The sequence below is a fragment of the Vulpes vulpes genome, chromosome 1 (assembly GCF_048418805.1).
Source record: "Vulpes vulpes isolate BD-2025 chromosome 1, VulVul3, whole genome shotgun sequence".
NCBI classification, from domain to species: Eukaryota; Metazoa; Chordata; class Mammalia; order Carnivora; family Canidae; genus Vulpes; species Vulpes vulpes.
The window spans coordinates 63,577,860-63,592,782 of record NC_132780.1 but is presented as its reverse complement, the minus strand read 5'-3'; the positions used below and the strand labels follow the sequence as shown (position 1 = coordinate 63,592,782).

Here is a 14,923-nt window from a genome sequence, read left to right as displayed (position 1 = left end):
ACTATTGTGAGTAAATGATGCACGTAACTGTGTACTTTTTAAAATTGCACCCAAGAGAGGGAACTGTGGTCTGGTGCTTCCAGTATTTTTGTCTCTACTCTGAAACCAGATGTTGTTTCAGACAAATGCCTGAAAAGAAACTTGGAATAATCAGGAATAATTTTATTGAAAACTTGGTATCAACTTTTTAAAAGAATTGCATTAAACATGATAAATACACAGGAGTGACATGATTAAATCATGTAAAGAAAGTGCCTAGACTGAAGAAAGCAAACCTATCAGGCCCTTTGCAGGTTTTAATCATTTTAATTTAATGGCTCTTGCAGAACTGGAGATCCTTTTGCATCATAGCCTGGCACAGATGGCAAATCATACGTTCAAACCATAACACACCAACCATGGCCATCACACCTTGAAATACTCCTTAGAATTGTTCAGGGTCCCATGTATTTGGTAGCCCTGGTCTATTGTGCAGGTGACTAGAGGACATCTGAAAGTCAAATGTGAATAACCAAGCTGGACTTTGGCAGATGAATGAGTGCATAGTTAATGCTTCTCTTAGGAAGTCTTGGATCTTCCTGGACTCTGCCAGCCATCTGCTGTGCCTAGAAATTTCAGACCTTATTTCCTTAGAATAATAAGCAATAGTGTCAAATTCTGAACATGTATTCTGAACTTTGTAACAGCTCTGAGGAATTTTCTACATTATACCACATGCAGATTGGTTATCTGTTGTCATACCTTTTCTCTTTCCAGCTGCCGAGGGCTGCTGTCTTGTACATATTTTCATCCCCCTTAGTGTCTCATACTTATTGGCTACTTGATATAGTGTGTTGAATTGAATTACTCAAAGCACAGGGAACCAATGAAAGGTTATACCACCGATTGATGTATTAGGGAATAATCACTCAGCTAATCTAGATAATTTGGGATGGAAGTGGTGAGGAAGGTCACCATATTATATGAATTAACTGGATTTACTGTGGGGAAAAATCCTAGAGGTCGATAAAGGGATACGAAAAGAAAGACATAAAATCCTGTGCCTCAAGTTTCTATGCTTACTAGATGTGACCACACAGAGCTTCCCAGGGAGGCAGAGCAAGAATCAATCAATCAATCAATCAATCAATCAATCAATCTTGCTTATGGATGTTTTGGTGCAGGACAGTAAACTAAGAATATGAATTTATATTCCAATAATCTGTAATCTGCCTTCTGTTAAAGCTAAGAGATACTAAAAGATAGACAGGGCTAGATTAATTTTTAACATGATTATATAGACTTTTTCCCCCTTCTGATGTTTGGTGGTTGATAGATTTATATTGCATTGTGTTGCATCACTCAGGCCATGCTCCCATCAAAAATACACTCTGAATATGAAATGGAAAACTGTAGAAATTAAAATATTGCTGTTGAGCAAAGGAAAGATTGAATTTGTTCCTTATTGAATGATTTACATAAAACTGGTTGAAATTTTTCAGCTAATTAAATTTAGTGGAATTCTACTGTTACAATTCAGATTAATTTCATAAATATTAGGGTAATGATCTATCACCATGGAATGTTAGATTTGTAAAATTATACCGTTGATTTGAACTATTCATTATTGCATAATTTTGAAAGTAGAAAAATCATCACTAGCATCATTGAAAGGTTTTTTTCCTCTTGCGTGTAATTTTATAAACTCTGTTCAAAGAGTTGGTTTACAATCTAAAATAAGACACTTTAACCTACATGCATTTATTTTTCATTACATCCTATAACATAGTGATTACCAAATCATTATCCTTAGGTTAGGTGCTTGTTAAAAATGAAGATTTCCTGAAAAAGAAATCTGGGGGATAGAGTTCCAGAATGTGCACTTTTAACAAACATCTCTTAGAGTCTCATACACAGACTTTGCAAATAATATTTTCTGTAACATTGGGATTTAGCTTTCTCCAATATTTAAATCATTTAACTATCATGAAATTCAGTTGAAATCTAGATTCACACCATCTTCAAAAAGAAAAATCTCCTTTATTTGATATCAGTAGGGCATTTATCTAAAGGAGAAAGACAGAATTTCCTTTTTTTATCAGTGCTTGAAAAGCAAGTAGCAGAGAATTGCAGGTGACCTCTAAAACCTGAAGGCAAGCTCCAGCCTTTGGTCAGTGAGAAGCCAGTATCCTCGATCATACATCACAAGGAAATGAATCCTGGCAGGAACCTAAAGGAGCTTGGAAGTAGATCTGCTCTAGTTGAGCCTCCACACGAGAACACAGCCCAGCCAACACCTTAACTGCAGCCTTGAGAGACCCTGAGTAGAGAAGCCAGCCCAGCCGTATCTGGGCTTTTGACCCACAGAAAGTCGGGGATCATATATGTATGGTGTTTTAAGTCACTAATTTGTTTTGCAGCAGGAGAAAGACTATTATGCAGGCCAAGGAATAGAGTTCAAGTCCACAGTGAAAAACCAACCTAGGGCAGTAGTCCTTAAAACTTGATAGCATAAAAACCACCTAGGTTATTTACTTAAAATGTGAATTCTCAGACCCCTGGCCCCACAACAGTCTAATTCAGGTAAATCTTGATTGGATTCCAGGAATTTTGACAAGTTCCATGGGTGATTCTGGTGATTTTGGTGATTTTGACAAGTACCATACATGATTCCTACTGTTTGAAATTATACTTTGAGAAACACTGAAGTAGAGCTTATAGGCATTGACAGAGGAAAAAGGGCAAAAGGGATAAAGTTAAAGATATTTTAAAAATAGAAATGATTAGTGAGCACTTGTTTGTGAAACATAAGGGTGAAAGAGGATCAAAGATGACTCAGCCATGTGATGGCTGATCAGGGCATAAGAGGAGATGTGTAAGAGAAGGAGCGGGTGTGTTGGGGTAAAAGTGGGCTGGGACAGGGGGCCAGGTTGAATCTCAGGCCCCCCTGGGAACAGCGGTAGATACATAGAAGGCAATTTGGAATTTAGAACTGGAGCACAGGAGAGGCTGGTGCTGGAGGTAGAGACTGGGAGTCATTAGTATTTGTTTGAAGGATGACCTGAGAGTAGGTATAATGAGTGGTGGGGGATGAGTTCAGGTTGTAGTAGAACGACAAACTGGAGGTGAGGAAGTGGAGGCAGGCAGGTGTGCAGACTTCAGCAGGAGAAGCACCTGGAGGGCTTGCTAAAGCACAGAGTGCTGAGCACCACTCCTGGAGCATCTGGTTTCGTATGTCCTGGGTGTGACCCAAACAATTTCATTTCTTACAAGTTCTTAATGGTTTTCTTCGTTTATGGTGCAATGGAGTGCTACACACTTGGTGTTTTGAAATGACAGAGATTTAGTATTGGACAGCTCTGGAGGCCTTAGGGGAGAATATAGTTCCTTGCCTTTTAGCTTCTAGAGACCTCCCACATTCCTTGCCTTGTGACCCCCCCCCCATCCTCCATCTTTAAAGCCAGCACTTTTGCATCTCTTTGACCATTTTTTCCATTGTCCTGTCTCGTCTCCTTCTCTCTTCACTCTGGGAAGGCTTCTCTGATTTGAAGGATTCATGTGATTAGGTTGGGCTCCCCTGGATAATCCAAGGTATCTCAAGGTCCTTAACCTTAGTTACAAATCTTTCTCCACTTTAATCCTTCTTCAACTTGGCAAACAGAGTCTGATCTTTGCCAGTAAAAAAGCATCTGCTGGCAGTGCATTTGGCACTTCTCAGGAGAAGGAAAGGTGAGGGAGACGAGATTTATTCAGAGAAACTTTCTTTTTGTTATCTCCTTTATCTCCTTCAGGACGATTGGAGAAAATCATATGCAAAGGGAAAATACACCATTGAAAATGATCTTTAGTGAGTAAACACCTGCCATGTGTTAAGTATTCTCTGGATACTATTCTCTGGATGCCATCTTACAAGGAAAATATCTTTATTTGTTTTGTATACCTTAGGAAACTGAGACTCAGAAAAACTAACTTGAGTTATGGAACATTGTCGGTAAGTTCTGGAGCTAGCGTTTAAAAACAGGTTGGCTTGGCCTTAATTGCAAACATTACTCTTTTACCATACTTTGTAGAGTTTACAGAGGAGTGATACAAATATCACTAAATAAAAACCAATTTCATTATTTTTCTGATAGAACAAGGCATCTAGTATTTCAGTTTAAAAGTAAATCAATAAAAAGAAAAATATTCAGTTAGCAGTAGATATACAGTATATGGCAAAGTCATAAATGTACTAACGTGACCAAAAGTTGTTCAAGAAACAATTTTGACTCCCTAAGTCAAATTGAGACAGGTAAGGGGATAAAAAGATGACATGAAATGGATTCAGTTGAGAAGGTTAGCCATGATTTCAAGTACATGAACATGAAGCCTTTATATGTGGTTATTTTTTTTAATTTTATTTATTTATGATAGGCACACAGTGAGAGAGAGAGAGGCAGAGACACAGGCAGAGGGAGAAGCAGGCTCCATGCACCGGGAGCCCGACGTGGGATTCGATCCCGGGTCTCCAGGATCGCGCCCTGGGCCAAAGGCAGGCGCTAAACCGCTGCGCCACCAAGGGATCCCTATATGTGGTTATTTATCATGTATACTAGAGGCCATTTAATATTTGTAGATATTGTACAATATTAATTATATAATTATATATGCATCATTGCATCACATATAACTCTTCCTTTGATTCTACTCATTCTGTTTGTGACAATTTCCCTATTATGTCAAGGTAATATTAAATTCTCCTTGCAGGACAGATCTGATCTAAAGCCTTCACATGAAGTTCAGAACCTATCTTGAGGATGACCAAGGACATCAAGGAAGCTTTTTGCCTCTTTTCATCAGGAAAACAGTTTTTCTTTCAACATGAGGTGGGTGGGGGAAGAGAAAGGAATCAGATGACTTATCAGCTTTTTTTTTTTTTTTTCCACAGCCTCCTTCCCCCTGGAATATCTAGGCCCAGAGAGAGAACATGCTTTCCATTAACATTTCCTTTCTACTAAAATCTCCTAGGCTAGTCAGAGTTATTCTCAAAGCTTTAGCTTGCCACTCAGCTTTGACTGTTATGAGACATATATAAAAATAAAGCAGAAGATTGTAATAGCAATGATTAGCAGGCCTCATTGTTGATTTCTCTAGCCAGTATCTAGCCTATTTAACTTTTTATTGCAGCGGGAATAATTATATTTACCAGTTCTGAGGAATTGAGGAAGTATAGTTTACCTAATATAAAGCACTTAAAATGAACTCTGTCCCTTCCGTGTCTGAGCAATCAGATTCCCAGTACTCAGCTGCTTACTCAAGATGAGATCATTTAGGCAGGAATATTCATTTAATTAAAGATAACTTAATTGGTGCATAATATATTATGCAGTGAAAGCTAAGGAAATCTAAGACCAGGTGAAAAAGGCAAATTGCTTCTCTCTTCTCTCTTCTGATAGAGGTTAGAACTTAAATTTTCAGAGAAATAGCAACCTGTAATAAATCTTATCAACAGAGTTTTATTTCCAACTGGCATTTATGTTTCTTCTGTGGCACAGTAGGTATGAAAACATAAATCTTGCATCAAGAAGCTGAAGTCTACTTTAAACAATGACAGTAAGCTCTACACTCTTGGATAGGAGTTAAGCACAGTAACTACACAAGTCTCTTAAAAAGAAGTATGCACATACACGTACCTACTTAAACATGTGCCATGTACATATTTTAAAAATGGAATAGTATCAAGATTTTATAATTCCTTCCTATTGCACCATATCCCACCCCACTACCACCCAGTCCCACTTCCCACGTTATCTATTTTAAACTGTTATAGCTGCTTCTTCTGGCGGTTACCTTAGTTTCTCTAAATAATATGCCTTTCCTGTTATTTCCTTTTAAAAAATTTTTAGACATTTAAAAATTTAAACATCTACTTCCTTCTTGTTATGATAGGTGAGGACTTTGAATTTTTTAACACCCGCCTGTCTTACATACCAACATAGTAATATTACCCTTTTTAAAAATTGATCATTATGCTTACAAAGTAGCAACAGTGTATTCAAAACAGCAATCTTGTGTATATATGGTCCACACAGTAGTGTACTATGGTAACATTTCCTTTCCTGTATGGCCTTTGGCTTTCCTGGAGTTTCTAATTCCTCTTTTTTCTTTCCTGTTCTCTTTTCCCATTATTGTATCCCTACTTTTCCCCAAAGGCTTCATCATATTGGGCATTTTTCAAGTCCTTTTTCCTTTACTGGATCCTACTGTCTTTTAGCCCTGATCAGGGTTGCTCCTCTCTAGTCTCTGCTGCACGTCATCCCAGAAATTTTGGATCTTATATCTTTCTCATCCTCTTCTATGGTTCACTCTTTCTCAGAAAGAAGGTAAATTTCCAGAGCTCCTCCCATGGCTGAAAAACCTCTTGATTTCACCTTCAAGTTGATAAGATTGGCTCTGGCTAGTATTACATGGTAAGAGTAATTTTTCATAATTATATCTAAAGGATTCTTCATTGTCTTTTAAGCATCTGCTGTTGTTAAGGATTCTGATGCTACCTGATTCTCATTCCATTTCAGTAACCTCCACCCCTTTCCCCGAGAAAGTGTCTTGTTATTTTATCTTTTGACCAGGATTCTGGAATTTCACAGGGATGCCACTTGCTGTGGATCCTCCCCTCTCTTCACTCACGGGCATTTCAACTTGGAGACTCATACTGTTTAGCTCTGAGATATTTTTCTATATTGTTTCTTTGTGAATTTCTTCCTCTCCATTTTATCTTATACTTATTTCTGGAATTCTATTATCCAGATGCTTGACCTGATTATTTATACCTACTATATCATCTCTTGCATTTTTTATGTCTTTATCTTTTTATTTTGAGAGATTTCTTTGATTGTCTCCTTAATTTTTTTAAATTGGGAATACATAGAGATTTATGTTTAATTCCCAAGACCACTGTCTTTTTCTTTGCCCCCTTTTTGGAGATAATATTTTCTCAAATCTCTCTGAGTGTGGAATTAGAGGTTTTCTTTTTTCTTAACTCCTTTTTAATTCTCTTCCTTAATTATCTTTCCTCAAATAATTTTTCCTTTATTGTGTTCTAATATTGGAGACCTCTTTGAATGTCCAAGTATATTTAGAAAAAGGCATTAGAAAGCTAATTGTGAGCTCTCTTTATGTAGATTGTGTTAATTGGAGGGTTTTTATTTGAAGTGTTTAAGAGTTGACTATTTCATTAAAAACTCAATATCCTAGATTATAGATTCCTTCCCACTCCCATTTTCAGTTTTTCTTCAGAAGAAATATTGCCTGGGATGGGTAAATGCATAGCTATCAGACATGCTTTATATGGAAGAAGGGGGAAACCAAGGTTCCATATCTTCTGCATGCTAAAAGCCTCCTCTGACCTGCTATCATAGTAACTACTCCTCCATGTAATTTCTCTCCTTCAGGAATGTGTTCATATTCCCTGTTCACTGAAGGCCCCTCTCCTGCTTACTCAAGTTATGACTTTATACATTTTAAATTCCTTTACTGTCATTTAAGTGATGTCTCTGGAGGGAGGAAAGATGGATGCTTTTTGTTAAACCTTCACATGTAATTCAAAGTCTTGAACTCTGATTTAAATAAGGTTCACAGGAGGATTTTTGCTTACTAACATTTGTGAACCACTGACCTAATGTATGAAGGACACATTGATAAACAGTGGTTCAGGGAAGAGGGAGACACAAAATAAAAGCACTTAATTGCACCTCTGAGTTTTATCCTCTATGGAGAAGACTAACCAGATAACCCAGAGTTAAGATAACCCAGAGTTTAAGAGTTCTGGCTTTGGACTCAGATAAACTAAATTTGAGTCCTTCTCACTGCTGATCTTAAGTGAATGATTTTTGGAAATTGTTGAAACTCACAAAATTCAATCGCTCATCTTTAAATTTGGCATACATAAAGTAACCACTTCTTAGGATGATAATGAAAATCAAATATAATGCTTGCCAAAGGGCTTAGTATTGTGCTTGGCATATAGTAAGCACTTAATAATTATTCACTGTTTTTAGTTAATATTAAAATAGCCCTTCCCCTTGGAATTGCAAAGAACAATAAACAAAATGCCATTCATAATTTATATATAACATGAGTCAATCAGTTATAAATTCCAACAGATTTAGTTATATAACCTAAAATCAAAATGAGTCTTATATGTGAGGTTTTGTCACATAATTGAACAACTGTGTGTCAGTGTTATTTTCAATGTCATTATTTGAAAAGAATTTCCTGCCATTATTATTTAACTAACGAGTAATATATATTTTTACTTGTAGCCTCATCTTGTGTTTTAAGAACACCATTTATAGGGCAACCCAAGTGGCTCAGTGGCTTAGCACTGCCTTCAACCCAGGGTGTGATCCTGGAGACCTGGGATTGAGTCCCATGTCCGGCTCCCTTCATGGAGCCTGCTTCTCCCTCTACCTGTCTCTCTCTCTCTCTCTCTCTCTCTCTCTCTGTGTCCCTCATGAATAAATAAATAAAATCTAAAAAAGAAAAGAACACCATTTATGACCTAATGATTTATCTAACATAAGGCAAATTAGTCTTTTTTTTTTGTTAAATTGGCCCACACATTTTAAATTGATTTATAATATAAATGACACTAAAATCATTTATCATATTAAAATTTAAGAAAAGAAATATGGCCCATTTAAAAAAAATTGTCCTGATGTCAGCAAATCCAGAGAAAAAATCCTTGTCAAAATTGAAAAATATTTCCTGCTGATTATATAAATCCAATTACTTTAGCTTTTCCCCATAGAGTATGCTGGTTTTTTTTTTCATTTATTGTAGCATGTTTTTATAATTATGCCATACAGTGGAGAAGCAGCATTGTGCTGTAAGTTGGTAAACGTAGGTTCTACTCCAGTCTCTGTTGGAGACTGCAAGTGTGTCCTTTCTGTTCCCTGAAATGTGTACAGCCTTGTGTAAATGCAAGGTGGAGATGCTTTGTTCAGATTCACAACTGGGATACCCAGGTGCTCAGTGGTTGAGTGTCTGCTTTTGGTTCGGGGTGTGGTCCCAGGGTCCTGGGATTGAGTTCCGCGTTGTGCTCCCCACAGGGAGCCTACTTCTCCCTCTGCCTATGTCTCTGCCTCTCTCTCTGTGTCTTTCATGAATAAATAAATAAAATCTTTTTTAAAAATCACAATTGTCCAAAGCTTGCACAGGATCTATTCCCACTGGTTGGAAAGAAGTAGGGTAATATGGATTGTGCAGTGCATTGCTGTTGTGTTCCAGCAAAGAGCATTGACTAAATTTCTCTTATTTAGCCTGTCAGATCTTTTCTGTAAATGTCTCTGTTCTTGGACGTGACCTCCTCAAAAGCACACCATAAGTATGACTTACCTGATATGATTCATTCTCATTGATGATAAGGATCATCCAGCATTCTCTTAGTCTCAGTTCAGGGTCTTCAAGATTGAAATGTAAGTTTGAGGTTCTGGTGGTTTGGCATAGTACAGAGTAGTGATTTGCTAACTATCCAGTTACTCAGAGACATATAGATTTAAGATGGAGATATTTGGAGGGCTGTGGGCTTCAACTCTGCTAAGTACCAAAGCTTTACTTGCCAACACATTGTCCACGCAGCCCTTTCTCTATGTGTGCCGTCTCAATGAATGACAATGAAGCCATGTTCTGTGTTAGAACATGGTGCTTGTTTAGTGAGAATTTTGGTTCTTTAAAAGTTTGGTTTAATTAGTCCATTGAATTCTTGAACCTGTGGTCAAGACCTTATTTATGTTGGTCAGAATATAAATGGTCAGAAAATAAAGCCTTGCTACTCATTTCTCACTTCTAATTATAATTTAGGGGATTTTTAGTTTCTTCAGTGGTTTTGCATTAATTGTCACAGTATATTAATAGCAATGCAATAAGAGCTTAAATCTGCATGATAAATGGAAACTAGTGTTGTTTCCAAAAGAAAACCTGTTATTAATTTTATATTGGCATCTTTTTAGCATTACTAAGTAGTTTATCAGATTTTGTGATCACACATCCAGTTTTTTTTCTTCTAGAAACATTTTATAATAGCAAACCAAGATGCACTAGCAGCCTAATGCAAAGATTAAGATGACAAATATTGTAATTAGAAGCACAAACAGCGGTAAAGCTCTGACTAATATCATATTTAAAACTGCATTTGTATTTGTGTTTGTACATTAGTCTTCGAGTTATACAAATGCAGTATTTTTGATCTGTTATCACTAATTTTAGTGAGAGTGATTCTGGGAAACCAACTGGTTGGTGTTTGGAACTGATTGTGGCTCTTAATGTATATAGACTTTAAAACATACATTTTCTTTAGATTACTCATAATAAACACAGAAGGTGGTAACCCATATTCAACTTCAACAAAGCAATATATAATCTAAATGCTGGGATAGCAGATTGAGGATAAGGTAGTTTTATTTCAAAGCTTTGTCAGCATATGGGATGCACTGCAGTGTATGGCTGCCCCTGGAGGTTCCTATGACAGACAGATCATGAGACTGAGAAATAAATTAACCACATTTAGTGGTGAGGAAGAGAATTCCCAGAAAACTCTGAAACAGCAAGAAATCACACTCTAAAGACCTTCACATCCAACCATAAATGTATTACTTAGCCCATTTTTCACCTAGTCTGGCTGTGTTTTAATTTTCTAGCTCACTAAGTTTTCTCAGTAGAGGGTTAAACTTGCCATTGGTAGTCAATTTAAGTTCTGCCTTTTGGGAAATTAAAAAAAAAATGTGAAAAGGCAAGTGTCTCTCTTTAATTGATGTCCTGCACAGACTAAAGCAATGGAACCTATTTTGTTTGTTTGTTTTTAATGGCTTCTCGTTTCACTGATGTTACCTCAAAGGCATGGCATACTTGGTGGGCGTATTTTTAGAATTATTTTTTAAGTTTATGGATGAGAGAAACACTCAAAGCTCATTCTTTCTATATTTCTATTCAGAGTTTATATTAAAAAAATGTAAGGCAAAAACTATGTACCCATGTAGAGATGGCTCAAGCTGAAGGTAGTGAAATCAGAAAGAGATGGAAAATCTTGTAGGCCACTAATAAAAAGAAGAATGAGTAGCATTTCGAGGCAGCAGTTCAGAAACAGGAATGAACTCAACTATTTAGTTTTAGTTGTGTAGGATAGTAAAAATCTTTAAAAGAATATGTGCACTGGAAGCTAAAAGAGAAAGAATTAGTAATACGTACTGTATCACTATGTTACACTGAGGACCAGAGTACTCACACACCAGTTCCGTAGGAGACTGGAGCGTGCATAAAAAAATAAATAAATAAAGTAAAAAATTTACACAGCTGACCTCATCCTGACCTGTCTTCACGGTTCATCCATTTTGTATCATGTGTCAGAATTTCCCTGCTTTTTATGACTGAATATTATTCCATTGTATGTATATGTGTTCTGCATTTTATTTATCCACTCCTCTATCCACTCATCTGTCAACAACTTGGGTTGCTTCTACCTTTTCGCTATTATGAATAATGCTGCTATGAATACAGGTGTAAGAGTACCTGAGTCCCTGCTCTCAGTTCCTCTGGGTATATACCTCAGAGTGGAATTGCTGAGAGGGGGTCCACATTTCATCTTAGAGATTTTTTGGTTTCCGTTGGAGATCTGAGACCTTTCGGCTGCTTACTCCATACTTTGCTGAGGTATATGAGGCTGTCCTCAAGTCTATTTGTCTAGACATTTTTCCTCATTATTTTTTTATTGTACTGCCCTGGTGCTGGCTGAATGTGGGGCCTTAAATGTTGCTGAGCTGTTCCCTGGACAAAGGAACATCTTCCCCTTCTCTCTGATTCCCTCTAACCCCTGTGGTTTGAGGTTTCAGCCCTGAGAGAGGGTGATCCAGGACACTTACATGGGATCACTTGACCTCCACACCCTCTCCTTTGTCTTGTGCACCAGTAACAGGACTTTTCTACTTCCCCTTCTTGTCAAGGATTTTCCCCTCACCATAGCCTCTTGCCTTCTAAGTTAAGGCTTATAGTTAAGCATGCTCATCTCCTCAATTTGCCTTTTAATATGTAAAGCAATTCTTTTGGAATTTAGAAAGCCTCTTATTTTCAGCAAAGCCAGTCTTTTCAAAACTGTTATCTCACTCTGAACATTAAAACATTTAGCTTGAAACTCAAAATTGAGCTCTAGTTTCTTTCTTCCTAGATGGTATCCACCAAGTCCTGAAGTAAGTAATAAGTGCCATCAATTTGAGAAATGGGGGAATGGCAGGGAAGCAAAAAGTACATCAGTGAAATGTATCAAAACGACTATCACCATTACATTAGCAACACCATTTATTCTGTCGGTTTCTGGTCAGCTTCTCTTTTTGTGCTCTGCTCCTATGTCCTTCAACCTCAACTCTGGTTTTGATGAAGCCACACTGTTGTGTGAGGCCAGTTGGGATCACATTTGGCTTGACGAGTTCTGGAAGGAGGCTTTAAATGTCTTATTAGCATATGCATGTAGGATCTGTTTTCAGATATGGTGAGTGTTATCAGATCATAACACACTCTAGTGAAAGCTTTAATGCACATGTCTTCATATAAAAAGGTGAAGAATGATAAATTGGCATGGTTATAAAAAAGAACTGCAGAAGTTCAGACTACTATTTCATATGATTATTGATTTCTAATGGCTTTGCTGTGACCTTAATTGGGCTATTAGGGGCTAAGCCAGGTTTGAGATAAAATGAAAGTGCTTGTAGCATATGCAGGGGCTCTTCTAGATTGATTGAAATAGTGACTGGGAAAACAGTGGGAATCCTTACTGATGTGCTTGGGCGTCCAGTGGCTACAGAGCTAAAATGCATCATCACCTTGCAGGGAAACAGTGAGCATTTCTATCGCCTTCAGCCTAAGTGTGAGGCAGAAAAAACTGATAACAGTCAATAAAGAGAGAAAACGCTAATGAAGAAATCAGCAGTGATCCTAATAGCACATCAGTACCATTCTACTTATTTTGCCAGTGTCTAGGAATGGTAACTCCCAGTCTCCTTGACCTTTTTATTGTATATACTGTTTTCGTTTCTAAGAAGAACCCTTGACTAAACCTGAGACACTGAAGAGTCAAGGTCCTCTGCTCTATTTCTTTGTGGCTAATTCAGAAGCTCAGAGCTTCAGACAAAAGCTTCTCTGTAATCCTCTCTTTTACCCTCATTTACTTCCATTTGGTCTAGGGAGTACTCATTGAAGTTTTCCGTAATAGAAGGACAAATTCCTCCTGTAAATAGCACTTTGTATTTAGGACATACCTTATAGAGATGTTGGAGCAATACTTGAACACATTCACAAATGCACAGAGAAAAGACCAGAATGCTGAAACCTATAGTTGTAAACTTTAGTGGCTTTAAGTTCATGTTTTCTTTAAAATGACCTGATCTGTTTTTGTTTTGTGGATGGTATGACTTGGCCCCTTCTTTCCACCGAGTCTGTCCATGCTGAACACATGTCATTGTGCAAGTAAATGCTGGTCAGTACCAAGCCTTCCAAATTTCATGAATTCTCAGCTTGTGTTTATCCCTCCAAAGGCTCTTTGCTCTGTGTCTACAAAATGGCTGTGAACTCAGATTCGCTAAGGGTGACTTCGCCCCTCATTAAATCTAGTAGTTCTTAAGTCAAAGTGGCCATCAGAATCATCTGGGGAGCCATTAAAATTTCTAAAAGATCCATTAAATCAAAATCCCCAAGAATTTAAGTATCTACGTTTTTAAAGACCTCTCCATGATTTTGCTCATTAAGCAGATTTAGGACCCAGTTGACCTAATCCATTCCTCTTCTTTAAAGAAGGTACCTGCCTAGAATAGTTACATGTGATTGCTAAACCAGGAATACATATATGAAACATAAAGCTTTTAAAAATACATTTCAGGGTTCCAACCTCTGAAATTTAATAATAGCTCATTGAGATTAGGATCTTAGGCAATTGTAATTTTCTTTAAAATGGAATAGGTAATTCTAATTTATATCCTAATACCAAGTAACACTCACTGATCCAAACTATTCTGTACAGATAAGAACAAAGCCTAGTTTTAAAGATGCCCAAAGGAAATGTACTGATTTAAACTATGTGTATGTCTTTATTATAAGATGCTAGTGGCTAGTGATAGAAGTAATTGAAATTTGAAGGGCTTGGGGAAGAATTTTAGAAAAGAGTAGAAACAAATGACCTGGAGTTTATTCCTGATAGAAAACGAGAATTTAGGAAATTACGGTAGCAGTGATTGTAAGATGAAACTATCACGCCTCTCCTTTCCTTAAGCAATTGTAATCAGGTCTCTTTTAGTTACACATAACAGAAACTCAACTCTAAAGAGCAAACAAGATATTTTTTTTCACTTAAGGAGATGAAAAACTGGTATTTCAGGGACCACTGGATTTAGAAACTCAAAAAACAAAATGGAAGAGCTCTGTCTCTTTGTCTTTCAGCTCTGTTTTTCTCTTTATGTTTGTTTTATTCTCAAGCAAGCACTTTCCAAAGGGCAAGAAAAGAAATGGCCACTAGAAGTCCCAAACTTATTCCTTGACATAATCGAAAAGGAAGGAATCCCTTACTCTTATAATGTCCATAGTTCAAATCTCAAGGAAAGCTCTGATTGGCCTTGCCTGAATCACCTGCCTATCCCTGTATCTGTTACAATGGCCTGGGGTGTAAAGGACTCTGAATAATCAGCCTACGTGACACATATCCTCTTTGAAGCTGGGGATACAAACATATCCCCCAGGATCACTGAAGGCAGAGTAGAGTAACTCCCCCAAAAAGGGAAGGGAAAGAACTGCTGGACAAGAAAAAAACAACCTGTCTTCTAAAATACAAATTGAATGATTTTGCTTTGTCTGCCCAAAACTCTAGTATTCATTAAGCTTTGTAATCTGTTGGGAGTTACACATCAGACACTTTTATGGCGTGGAGAAT

General features: G+C 37.3%; 1 protein-coding gene across 2 annotated transcripts in view; it reads left to right on the top strand.

Annotated features, from left to right (window-relative positions):
- SLC35F1 (solute carrier family 35 member F1) overlaps window positions 1-14,923 on the top strand; it is a 381,287-nt gene that overhangs the window by 142,079 nt on the left and 224,285 nt on the right. The gene's annotated exons all lie outside the window — the stretch shown is intronic.